This window comes from Cygnus olor, chromosome 1 (assembly GCF_009769625.2).
Source record: "Cygnus olor isolate bCygOlo1 chromosome 1, bCygOlo1.pri.v2, whole genome shotgun sequence".
In the NCBI taxonomy this organism is placed as follows: Eukaryota; Metazoa; Chordata; class Aves; order Anseriformes; family Anatidae; genus Cygnus; species Cygnus olor.
The window spans coordinates 143,342,053-143,355,107 of record NC_049169.1 but is presented as its reverse complement, the minus strand read 5'-3'; the positions used below and the strand labels follow the sequence as shown (position 1 = coordinate 143,355,107).

General features: G+C 44.6%; 1 long non-coding RNA gene across 1 annotated transcript; it reads right to left on the bottom strand.

Annotated features, from left to right (window-relative positions):
- Nucleotides 1-668: 668 nt before the first annotated feature.
- Nucleotides 669-2,647, bottom strand: LOC121059638. The gene is made up of 2 exons (XR_005814601.1): nucleotides 1,025-2,647; nucleotides 669-816 (listed from the first exon to the last, which is right to left on the bottom strand). It is a non-coding gene; the product is annotated as an uncharacterized LOC121059638 (long non-coding RNA).
- Nucleotides 2,648-13,055: the final 10,408 nt, after the last annotated feature.

Sequence of the window (13,055 nt, the reverse complement as noted above, 5' to 3'; positions counted from 1 at the left end):
TGCTAACATCCTCTGCTGACATGAAGGTTTCTTTGGATCAGGGGAGAGATGCTCAAGTGAAATTAAACTGGCAGTTCAATTCTGCTACTGTACAGCGCCTGTGTTACAAACAGACAGCATCTAAATCGGGAACTGTCAATCTGAAACCTTTAATTTACTTCAGAACTGAAAGCAAAAAAAATTTATAAAAGAAACAAAAAAGGTGTAGAATGCCTCACAGTACAGATACGTATCTGCAAAATTATAATAAGAATGCCTCAATCACACAATTTTACACAATAGCAGACTAGCTCCAGAAATGAAGCAGAAATGAAGACACCTTTTTTGGTCTTTTCTTTCTGCCTACTTTAGTTGCATTAGACATGCAAACTACCTGCAAAATACGTTTGCTTTTTCAAATGGACACAGAGAAGGCGATGAAGTAATCCTGCCTGTGGCAGATGCTGGGTGCCCACTTGACTCCTTTGTATCGAGGCAGGAAGGAAAAAGCTCTCAGATTTCCCAGAGCATTTCAGTTTCAAGACTAATGAAAGAAGAAACAGCCTCAGAAAGGGAATCGATACAAGCACATCAGCAATTTTTGCCTTAAACGGTTTGTTTCAAATGCTCTCCATGTAATAAAAAAAAGCTGTTTTTAGAAACCCTTCCCAAGGGGGTGGTTAATACCTCAGCAAGAAGCTCTCTGCTCGTGAGCCTACCCCATGGGTGTATGGAGCGGACCCATCCACAGCTTTCAGCAAACGTGCTCTCAAAGGGGGCACTTTCTCCTTCCTCTCCAAAAGCCTCTCCAGCAGCACTCAGTCATGGCACACAGGCCTGTTAAGAGACACCAAACCGATTACACATGTTCATACTTCAAAACTGTGCTCGCAGGACGACTTAATTCCCGTTATTGGCACTTGACACAACAGGGGGTTTCTCTCGACATGACCGCGGCTCCTCTCATCTCTCCTAGACCACTCCAAGGGCCACGATCCTGAACTGCTTTGGGAGCTCGCCCACACCAGAGCAAACTGGCTCTCACCTCCAGAAGGATCAGTGCTGATGCCTGAAAGATGCAGGGCGTGCGGCACCGCGCAGCATCACTGAGGCTAGCTGGCTCCAGAAGCTTTTGCCGCTGCTCCACTCGCCCATCGCTCGCGTTAGCTGCCTTGCTGCTGACTGCTGGCATGGTCCAACTATAAAAGGCCTCCCTGCTCTGCTATGCATCTTAAATTATACAAACAGAGCTCTGCGACAGGAGAAGAGCGATCAAAATGATTTATTTCTGGGTGAGCAGAAAGCGTCCCCCTTGTCTCAAAACAGTAATTACCGCGGGCCACATTCCACGACTGTCCTTAGTCATGTCAGAAATGCCTGGAATAGAGATCATTTAGGTAGCGAGGTATTTTTTAACAGGTATCAGGATGTAGGCTTTCAGCCCTTAAGCATCTAAGTTAAATACCACGTCTTTAAGTATTTCAATTTATCTTTAATCAAAATGCGTAACTGTAGTGCCTTCCTTTCTCTTTGCTGATAGCTGTTCCCTTAGATACACAGAAAAACAATTAATTAGTGCAAATTTTAGAACAGAAATAGCTGTGCAGATATCTGGGAAGATGTTAAAAATGTCAGGAGAGAAGCAAGATAAATGTCGATGTTATTAAAAATAAATGTCTGCTTAATGCAACATTTACCTACATGTTTGCCAGGAAAACAGCAAATACAGAGTTGAAATCCTGCTGTAGCACCATCACACACACAGGCTCAAAGGATAAACTCCACCCCTGCACTGAGAGGCAGCCTAAGATGAAAATCTCATTCAAAACCTAGATGTTATCTGTGCTAGTCCTCTGCACAAAAGTGGATTTTATCCAATGTGCAGTGGCTCTGTAAACAATCTACTTCCTTTTACCAGGACTGTGCTGAGCTTTCTAACGGTTCCCTCCACATCTGCAACTGTGCCTTATCAAATGCTACATGTTGGTGAGGCATCAGGATTTATATTCCCTTTTCTATGTCAGGATCCCCCAGTTACTCCTCTCCAGAACCAAAGCCCCAGGCCCCAAAAGACCTGCTGCCCCGATTGCTAAATACGAGCCCCTTTACTGGGCAAACCATCAATGAGCCCTTCCTGCATTCTCCCAGCTTATCGAATAATCCAGATGGCTCCTCAGCGAGCCGAGTTATTTGTTACCTCAGCAGTCTCCAGCCTGCGTGCACATCTGCAAGCATTATCAGTAATGGCTTTGTTTTCGAGTGAGCTATCGACGCAAGTGTTAAACAGTGAAACGCCAACAAATGACCTCTGGGGACCCCTGCTAAACACACACCAGCTCAGAGATGATTCCCTCCATCTTCCTCCGCGTGGAGACCTGTCGGTGTTGAAACCACTTTCTGTTGGATATTGTTCATTTTGTCTCTTGATCAAGATGCAAAGGAGTCATGCTCCAACTCTACTGCGCCTTTTATCAGGAAAAGCTTGCAATCTCAGTAAAATGCACCAAGCTGTTTTGACAAAATCTGTTTTCCTTAAGGTCAGGTAGATCGACATTAACCAAGTGGTCCTCCTTTAGTTCTTTATCGAAGAGTCTTATTTCAGTTGTTCCATTATTTTGCTTTGGATCGATGTCAAGACTTGTATCAACTGCCATCACTCCATTTTCATAAAATGTTAACAAAAAGCTTTTTTTTTCCACTCGGTAACTAAAAAGCAGGGTTCAGAGCTCCAAAGAGCTCCTCTCTCCAGCTCCTTAATATGAATTCCTTGCATCTGATGACTCTAAAATATTAGGCAGCAGCTGTCCTGTGTAACCTTCTCTAGTTGCTGCCTTGATGGAAAAATACTTGACTTTCTTCTTCTGTGTTACAGATCCATCTCCTATTTTCTAGAGCATACAAAGCCCTGTACATTAGCAGTGGCTTGAATGTGAGTCTCAAGAGCAATCCCTAAGGGTTTGTTCAACATTTCCACCTGAAAGGTTCCTGGGAGGTGGGTTTCGGTGCCGCCCAAAATCATCCTCTCGGCTCCACAGGAATAACTGCTGGTTTAGAACAGCTGAAAGCTTTTCTGGCTGAGCTATAGAAATTTCTTTGATGCCTGCATGACGGACTAGGAGGGAGCTTAGAGGGCTTCATGCCAAAGAGAGTTAAACCTCTCCTAAATTAGACCAAAATAAAAGCTTTGTTTTACTTGATTTGGGTTACGAGCAAGAGCTTAGATCACTTCCTAATTTGAGCAGGCTGATTTATTCACCCCCAAAAAGCTTTGCTGGCAGCGATCACCATGACACCAGGGCAATGCTCAGCTTCACACACACCCTGAGAATCATGGCAGAAAGCAGCAAGTGTCCTCACATGCACTGGCAGCTCCTAACCCTGCAGGGGTTTCGCTGCCTGACAGGACCTCGACACTGCTCAGACTAATAAGCACATGCTCGACTGAGATTTGGAAAGCATTTGCAATTGCCATCTGCATTATTCACCTCCACTGTGGTAAGAAGAGTGGCAGGCCCATGTTTCTGGAATATTAGGGGAGGAAATTCAAGATGCTCTTCACAGGTTGAGGGTCAGGACAAGCTGTAAAAAATTCCCTTCCCTTCCCTTCCCTTCCCTTCCCTTCCCTTCCCTTCCCTTCCCTTCCCTTCCCTTCCCTTCCCTTCCCTTCCCTTCCCTTCCCTTCCCTGTTGCCCTACAGAAAAGAAGCTGAGGGAAAGGCGTGGTTCTGCTGAAGGAGAAGCTCACATTGCCAAAGCTCTCGGAGAATAGGCACCCCCCCTCTTCCCCCATAACATTTTAAAATCGGCTGCAGACTTCACTGGAACCGCTGGCAGGGACAGAAAGCACGCCGCCAGTGTAGAAGAGGGAACTGCAATTTAACGCACGACGAGTGCCCGCTTTTGTGCGAGCAGGCTGTCCTAGAAAGCTACATAAACACGCTCCCAAACAACAGCTCTTTTGTTTGGCCGTGACGCTGCCCTCGTGGTGTTCGATCCAGCTAAGCAGATGAGACGAGCCCGTGTCAGTACGGATGATCTCAGAGAAAAGCAGCTCCGGGGAAGTTTTCCTGCAGAGGAGGCTGCAGCCGCGAGCCCCGATGCTGGCTGCCGAGGAGGGGTGTTTGCTCAGCACATTCCCGTGGTTTCTGGGATGAAGCCAGCATTCCCGGGACTCGAGATAATCAAGCGGATGAAGTCATGCTGTCCGGGTGCTTCAGGAGGGAAAATGGATGGTTCCAGTAGGGAGGGGGGAGGAACGCGTTCAGCGTTACCACACGGAAAAGGAGGGGGAAAAACCTTCCCCTTTTAACAATCCTACACACGAACACCACAGCTGGCATTGCTGACAGAAAAGTATTTGAAGGGACGAGCCATTTAACACAGGAAGGCCCAGACCTGCAGGCCAAATACAGGCCCTGCAACGGGGTAGCCAGGCCTACACGCTCCTCCTGAGGGACAGCGATCTTGGTGGCTATGGGGGACGCCATCTTGAGACTACATCAAAATAAGACGGGAATCGACGTGGCCACAGCCCCTCCTGCTTCGGAGCCTGCTTTGGGAGGTGACCGGGGCAGAGGAGCCCCTCTCAGCAGTGAGGCCTAGGCTGGCAAGCAGGCCGGGACGAGATATCAACGACCACAAAGCAGTTTCGAAAGCAACCCAGATCTCCAGACCCCTTGGGTTTTGGAGTTCAACTCCAAGTGCTTAAGGGAGATAGATTTTCAGCCCTATCTAGAAAATCCTACATTAGTTGTTTAAAAGCTGGGAGCTCTGCGCTGACCTGCCCCTGAACTCCTGCACCTCCTTTTTACATTCGTCTCTGCCGGCACTCTCTCCGGGGAGGGATCTGACCTTCCAGCGCAGCACATTTCTGGGGCTTACATTGCAATTATTATAATAGACAGCTTTCTGTTCAGGCTGGGAGAGAATTTGGTGAAAACCCTTTCCACTCGCATGTGTTTCCAATCATTTTTTTTTCTCCTTCTTACACACACATCTCTTTCCAATTCAAAAATACATCATTTCCCTGCAGATAGCACAGCTGGAGGGGTACAGCTCATTACTTTCTCAGAAGTTTATTTTCTTCCAAATTTCTTATATTAACTCTTGCTTTGTTCTTTCTTCCATCTGTGCATGGATCTGGGACACGGTCTCTACTGCTGGAAGCTAAATAGATGAGTAGTATATTCCAGCTATCCGCTGTGCATTATATACAGCCACCTCTGGATAAAGGGGAAAACTGCAGAGGGAGCGTGTTTTGGAAATAAAACCCATACCACGTACCATTCCTGAGATTCTCTCTGTATAAAACACGCAGCTCCAGCAGCGTGTAATTCACTCGTATTTCCATTGTTCCCATGCATCAGAGGAAACGGCAGCATGAAATTTCATCAGCGAAAATGGTTTAGGCTTCGGCATCCCAGCCCCAGATAAAGCACACCTAGCTTCTCTGTTGTCAACCAGCCCGCTGCCTCTCACCGCAGTGATTTTGTTCCATGCTGAGTCTCATGGCAAAATCCCTGCACTAATGAAGTTAATGGGAGTCTCACCCTTGGATGCTGCGGGGTTGGGATTTCACTCAGACTCTGCAGCCATCAAATTACTTCTGCTCACCTCTGAGCAGAAAGGATGCGCCCGCTACGCCCAGCATGGAGGATCAGGGCTGAGCCAACAGCCATTTCAGTCGGTGGAAAGGCTCCCACCAGCTTTAATGAGGGCTGAGATGGATGGTTAGAGGATGGGAATGTTTTATTTGACAGAGCAAAAAATGCACTAGAAAAAAACAAAATCTGCCTTACTGTAGTTGAGAATATGGCACAGCCTCAGTTACGTATGCTGCATTGAACCTCTCAGCATTAATATCTCAGCTGCATCAAAAGCTTTGGTTTTCCCTTATTCTTACCCCACAGTCTGCTTTTCTTCAGATACTATTCTAGAGGGCACCTCCTTCAAAGGGCTTACTTGCATTGTTTACTACTGCTGATTTATTTCCAATCCCAATCCTAAAACTGTGAGGACAATTTCTTTCATTCTGGATGATGCAAGACACAAGAAAAGGGGTTGTGCTCATCATCCAGGTAAAATGAGGTCTGACCCAGCTCTCTGAACCTGTGGGACAACTCTGGGTGGAGAGCTGGATGACACCAAAGTCCATGGGATCTTCAGACAAATCTTCACTGTGCATTTCCTTCAGCTGTCCAAATGAAATAGGGCTTTTCTGTTTGTCACCTCTTATTTTTACCACTCTCTTTAAGCCCTATCTCTGTATTATGGTATACTTGAAAATGGGTTATAAGGTACTAGGTGGGTTCGATCTGCTCCAAGCACGGGGCTGAAATGGCAGTAACCATTACCTGAAGCATCAGCCAAGGGTTTTTAATTCCATGTCATTGGAAAGAAAAGCAATTCAGTCCTGACTTTCCTGCCTTCAAGCCCCCACTTTCCCATTATTATTTTGGGATTCCAAGTGTGATCTCTGAGCAATGTATTCAAATAGGAATGAATAATCACCAGCTTAACAAAAGTCATTAATCCCCTGTAAGCACACTTCTGCAAAGATCTATTAATTCTCATTTCCAAGTTTTCAGAATTAAAGCGTTTGATATAGTACATGCTACCTATTCTCTTTAATTAAAAAACCTCCCACTGTAGAAGTGGGTAAAATATTTCATCAGTCAACAGCACACACAGTTGTCATGGAGAAAATTTCTGGGTTTGTCTGACACACAATAAAACACTGAACATCAGCCGAAGTTTCTCAATTTGCACTAAATCCAGTTTGTGCCAGAAGCAGCAAGGGAATTAATTCCCTTGCATCTTGACAGTATGCACCTAAAGAGAGAATTGCACAGTTCAGATTCATCTTGAATAGCCTCTGCATCCTTCTTCTCCTTCTAAAGTGTGGCTCAGATCAGCAGCAAAACCAAGTGATTAATAGCTCTGCTAATTAACTGAATGACAGCAAATCAGCAACCTCTATGAAACAATTCCGCATCGGTGCAATTTCAAGTCCATTCTCTATTGCAATTCATCACTTTGAAGGCCACTCTTGCAATGGAGGAATACACCAGCTACGCAGAGGTGAAAAACTGGGACCAGCAATACCCATACTTCATGCTGCAAAGCATGTGGATGAAATGCAAGCTCTGACAGCAGGTAGCAGAAGATACAGAGGACCACTTATTTTTCTAATTCCATTTTTAATTTTTGCTTTTTGGGGGGTGTGGTCTATAAGGTTATATAGCGTACAGAAGTAATCTTGGATATTTTTATTCATTATGATAACTAAAGGAAACACACCACTCCGTCGAGAAAGTGAGTGTTCATCTATCCGATGCAAGCAAAAGTCCATGGAGGGTTTGAATGGTGTCTCACACACAGACCCCCCAAATTGTGCTTTTTGTCCAACATGCTGTCTAGAAATCTCCCATTTTAAGCCCACAGACACTAGAGAAGGCCATGATATCGGAAGCATCAGGGGTGGTGTGGACATTTGAGGTTATTGAGCTCGTGCACAGGCAAGCAGAGTTGCAGAGCACGGGGCGAGGCGACACGTCCAGAAGAGCCTGGGCATGTAACAGCAGTGCTCCAGTAACTTGTGTTTTGGGGCCCAGAACTGACAACCGATGATTGCTTTGAGACTTCTAAGCTTTTAGGTCACTTTGAACAAGCTTAAGTGTGTGCAACTCCAGCCATTCCCCAGAGACCCAGAGGGCTGACACCAGTGCCTCGCTGGAATTGGACTACAAGGAAAACTTGGGTCATCAAGAAACATCATCTAATAACAAAGCCATCTCTGGCAGTCCCAGTAGACCTCAGTGTAGGAGGCTGTGAGTCACTGAAGACGTGGGAAAGTAGCAGCGAAAGGAAGGAAAAAGAAGACTGGTTTGCAACAGATAAACAGGTGTAAACTAGCTAGATCCTTCTGCAAGCAGTCGCCAGAACCTGATCCCTGCACAAAAACCTCACCATTCTTCCCTTTAGGTAGCCAAGCTCTGATACTAAAAATCCTATAATGAATTCTGGAATAATTACTGCAATATTAAGGTGTGAATCCAGTCAGACCCAACAGCAGAGAAGAAAAGAGTATTGCTAAGCAGCAAGAACTGTGAAGGCGAAACAAAGAGAAACCCAGAGGGACAACCCTGAAACCGCCAAACTTCGTCTAAGCTGTATGCTCTATCACTAGCTCATAACAAAGATAAAAATCAAAACCCAGGAGATAAACAAATTGAAACCCATCACTCATAATCTGCTTTTGTAGTTGATTCACATATCCATGAAGTTTTCACTACAGTAATGTAACAAGAGACTACCTCGAACACGGGTCCTGAAACTGTGACTGCTGTATAATTCCAGAAGACTGATGGAAATAGCTTTCTATGTCCCCCCCCCCCCTTTTTTTTTAATGCTTCCTTTTTATAGGTGAATGAAATGTGCAAATTCCCTATGGGATGTGAATGTAGGGTCCAAGAGCGCAGGCATGATAACACACAGGCATTCCTTCATTTGCAAGTTGAAATAAATAAAACACGAAAGCAATAGCATCCTTTTTTCCTCCAATCTGAGGTCCGTATGTCCAGAAGTGTGATACCCTTTAAATTCTTACTAGGAAGGTTTTGTCTGATAAAAATATATCCATCATTTAGAACACTCTCCTCTGGCAAGGGTAAAATAGCATTAGGAAAGGGAGCTCTGGAGCTGGAGGGCTGAATTTTAATCCTGGAAAATCTGGAAAAAGCCATAGTGATTCTACAGCAGAAAACACAGAAAGTCAGGTTCAGTTAAAGAACACTGCAACAGTTTACAGCAAAGCAAGCACGAAATCCTCTTTCACAGGACATTTTCTTTGCCAATTTGGCACTGTCTCCACTTTTTTTTTTATCCTTTTTGCCCCATTGATAAAGTATGCTTCCTGTATAATAGTTTAGAAAACACAAACATGATTCAGTCAGATTCTCCGGAACAGAAGTTTACATTTCTGATACCCTCTATCCCCTAAAATTAGGCCTCCTGAACTCATAAATGCCTTAGTACTTTCTGATATCAAACAGAAGTCAGTAAGAAACAAATTGTACTGGAGTTTGATCCCAAGCCAACTGTAGTCCCTTTGATCTTTCCATTAAATTTCAACCTGCCTTGGTGTAAGTCCTTGGAAAACACGCAAAGTGAACGTTGGTGCTATGCTCTCTGTGGCTGCTGCATGAATGTTGTGATTCTCTTTATAAATTGTTTCCTGTTTTTGCATCTCAGTTCATGTCCACTGTCTATTAAAACTAAAACATTACCAATGCTTTGGTACCAGACGAAGGATAGTATCTAGGTATGGAAAACAGCCACATACACAACGGTTCAGGTAGAAGTCTATAAAAACACACCAAAAATTAAGTAAACGCTATCATGTTCTAACACCTGAAAGAAAAGTGTTCAGAAAATATATGCAGAGGCACCTGTGTGCGTACCTGCATCACTGAGGGTTAATAGTTTTGTGTCTGTGCTTGAATGGCTGTACAAGAGTCTTGCTGATGTTAACAAGTTTGCATATTCAGTATACACGGTGAGTGTAAATTGGAAGCATCTACCTTAAGACTGTAGCAGGACCAGCCTGTTTCCTGAGCTCTGGGGCACGAAGTAAGGAGAGGAGCACAGAAACTGCCCTATGAATTGGAAAGGCTGTCAGCACAGGGCCTGGGAATGGCTCAGTTTGGAGCAGCATGCTGGAAGTTCACAACTCACCTCTATGTGACCGGCCTGGGAGGAGGTGGGTTACTTCGAGAAGTCAGAAGGCCCCACAAGAACTGATGGGGAACCACCAAAAAGACAGGCTCGGTCAACACAAGTAACAAGAAAGGTGTATTTAGGTCCAGAAGTGAAGGAGATGATAAACAAAAGAAAAAAAAAAAAAAAAAAAGAAGTCTAACCTACTGAAGGTAAGGAGAAGATTCACTATTATGTTCTCCAGCTTTACAAAAAGCACTGCAGTGAATTTTGGTGCTTTTCAGGCATCACATCACACGTCCACCTGGTTACAGCAGTGGAAAACCAGGTTCTGTGGCTGGCATTTGTATGAGTACAAAGCCGGTAATTTTCCATATCCAAAGGGAAAGGCTGGTGTGAAGAGAAGCAGGATCAAGGTTTACTTCCAAGCATCAGACTTAGATGTTGGAATAAATTTGGACAAGCAGCAGGGCTGCCAAACAGATCAGAGAAGGCGAAGGGATATGCTTCCCAAAGCAACCAAGGTGGTGGGGAAGGTGGAAGAACAGAGGACTTTGAAGGCAATTGTGGGCACAACTGCAATTGTTCCAATGCCGGCCCTCCCTTCAGAGAGCACTGAGCTCATCCAGAATTAGTCACCCCTCTGCAGCCCAGGGCAAGTCTGCACACATGTTCAAATGCAATCAAACCTTTCCCCAGCGATCGCACTGCCGCAGAAAGGTGTGTACGGACTCTGAAAGGATAAGCAAGCTAATTCTGGAACGATTCAAATTTGAAGAAGGCTTTTAAATGGACGAAAAGTAAGCCTGCGTGCACACATCTATCTGGGACAAAGGGGATTTCTTAGATGTCTTCATTTCCTGCTGCAGAAGCAGAGACTGATTGCTTATTCAAGCCTGCTGTTGTTTATAGCCAGTCTCTGCATCTCAAGAGAGAGAGCAAGAACCGCTTCAGAACAAAACTGCATTTCCTCCCGCATGGGCCCGCGGCATCTGTGCTCTTAGCAAACGCCTTGTGCAATCGCTCTCAACTTCCCTCCTGCTCTCCCGTGCCAACACATGTATCATCGCGTTCGTGTGGGCCAGCGCGCTCCTAATAGCGTTATCTGTCACCAGTCCTTTATGATACTTCATCTCCATGGCTCCTCGGTGTATGCTCTTTGTCTGCTTTCCATCATTATTATACAGTAGGCTGCAATTATTTTGGCTGCTCTCTTCAGTTTGAGTTGTTCCTTCCTTTTGTACGTGGGCTGAGGGCATTTTTTTTTTTTTTAATTAAAGGGTTTTGTTTTCCGTATATGGCTCTTGAATGAGGATTTGTAGCAGGCCCCATAATTATAATAGTCCCAATAAACTGCACAAACTATCATTTACAGCTATAACACAGTGTTAAAAGTTATTTATATGCCAGTAGAACATCTCCACTATGTCAGACTAACCATACATCAATGCACTTCAAGCAAATCGGATCTCACAAAACCAGCTACTGCTGAATTACAGCTCTCTTGGAGGACTCCTTTGTGTTTCCTCTCTTCAGTGCCAGCAAACACCATCCAGTAGGTTAGGGAGAAGAAGCTTAGGCAAGCAGGAAAGGAGGGATGGGCACTAAATTCCTTTCTTTACAACAAAACAAATGCAGCTGTACTCCTCCTCCCCTAAAACACCAGAGCAACTCCAGAATTTCACAGCTCATTTTGATGAGCATGATGTGAGACGTTTGGGGTAAATCCACACAAATACTGACCATGTCTTTTTCCCCCCCCTGTTGCAGAGTTGCAGCCACTTGGCCCATTTCAGCACCAAGTGATCCATGCTGCCAACACATGCGCTCAAGCCCTCAAACCAGGTCGCTGATTTAGGCTGGGATTACCATGTCCAACGAACCACCCCTGTGAATGATGAGAACAGGTTTGCTCAAGCAATACAGTTGCTTGGTGACCTACTGCTTGCTGTGCCCACAACACAAACACACCTCTACCCAGGGATGTGGGCCTGCTTCTCTACAACCTGCATGTAAAAAGAACAAGCGTGGAGAGCAGAGCAATCTTTCCTGTCTGATCAGTAGGCTCTAAATATTACAGTTGAGAATGGAGGGATAGTCCACAGTAAAAAAAAAAAAAAAAAAAAAAGGAGGAGCTGAAAAACTTGAGAAACCTTAGGGCAAAGGAGATTAAGTAGAGGGAAGGGGAAAAGGTGGTCTGGGAGACCACGTGCAAATGGGGCAGGAAGTCAGTACAGACGAGCGAAGCACAGGAGCAGCAGGATAACTGGAAACTCAACCACTCGAATGGAAGCAATGTCAGACCACATGGAACTGCGTTAGAAAACACACAAACAAAATCATTCATCCAGCTAATCATAAAAATAAAATCACTGCACTAACTGAAAAGTAAGTAAAATATTAAGCTAGATGACTGCGTGCTATCCTGCCCTCAAAGGTTCAGAATTGTATTTATTACGCACAGCTTGGTTTTAGACGTGTTTCTGTAGGTGGTTGATTTTATTTTTCAAAAGTCCTACTGGTATTGAAGAATTAACATCCTGTTAATGCTGAAGAAAGCAGTCTCCTCCTTCCCTTGGTAAAGTAGTTCCAGACATTGCAGTGTCATAGAATCATTTAGGTTGGAAAAGACCTCTGAGATCATCAAGTCCAACCTAAGCCTCCCCTGGAGCAATTTGATGCCATTTCCTCTCGTCGCATTGCTTGGGAGAAGGGACTGACCCTCACCTCGCTACACCCTGCTCTGAGGTATTCAGCAAGCTTCTTCATTTTTACAGTTTTAAAACAATTCACATGCATTTAAAAGTGTTTTGATTTAAACCAGAACTGAACTAATCCCCTTGTTTTTTTTTTTGAAAAATGGCCAGAGTTCATTCCATTAGCATGAAGTGCTTCAAAGGACGAGCATAAAGTAGGAAAGCACCGCCAGTTCTTACTTACCTCACCAGAGGATCGTGCCATTCAGCAAGAATGGCATTACTTCTCATTAAACCAACATTCAATGAAAACTCCGTCACTGCAGGTGGTTTACAAAGTTTCAGAACTGACAAGACGACTTTCCAGGAAGCAAGAGGAATGCCAAAGACAAATGCATGTGCATTTTCATGGAAAAGGTGTTGGGGTGGAGGACAAGAGAAGAGAGGAAAGAAAAGAGACTAGGGAGAAAAAAGCAAATTTGATGTTAATTTAGAGACACAAGTCTCCAAGATCACAGTTAAAAACAGGAGATATTATTACCATCAAAGGGACCATGACTGGCATTCTGACAAATATTCACCACGTGACAAATGACTGAGCTGAGATGGTTAAGTTCTGAAACACGTTCGGACCTCTCCCTTTTGCAGAAGAGGTAACACCAAC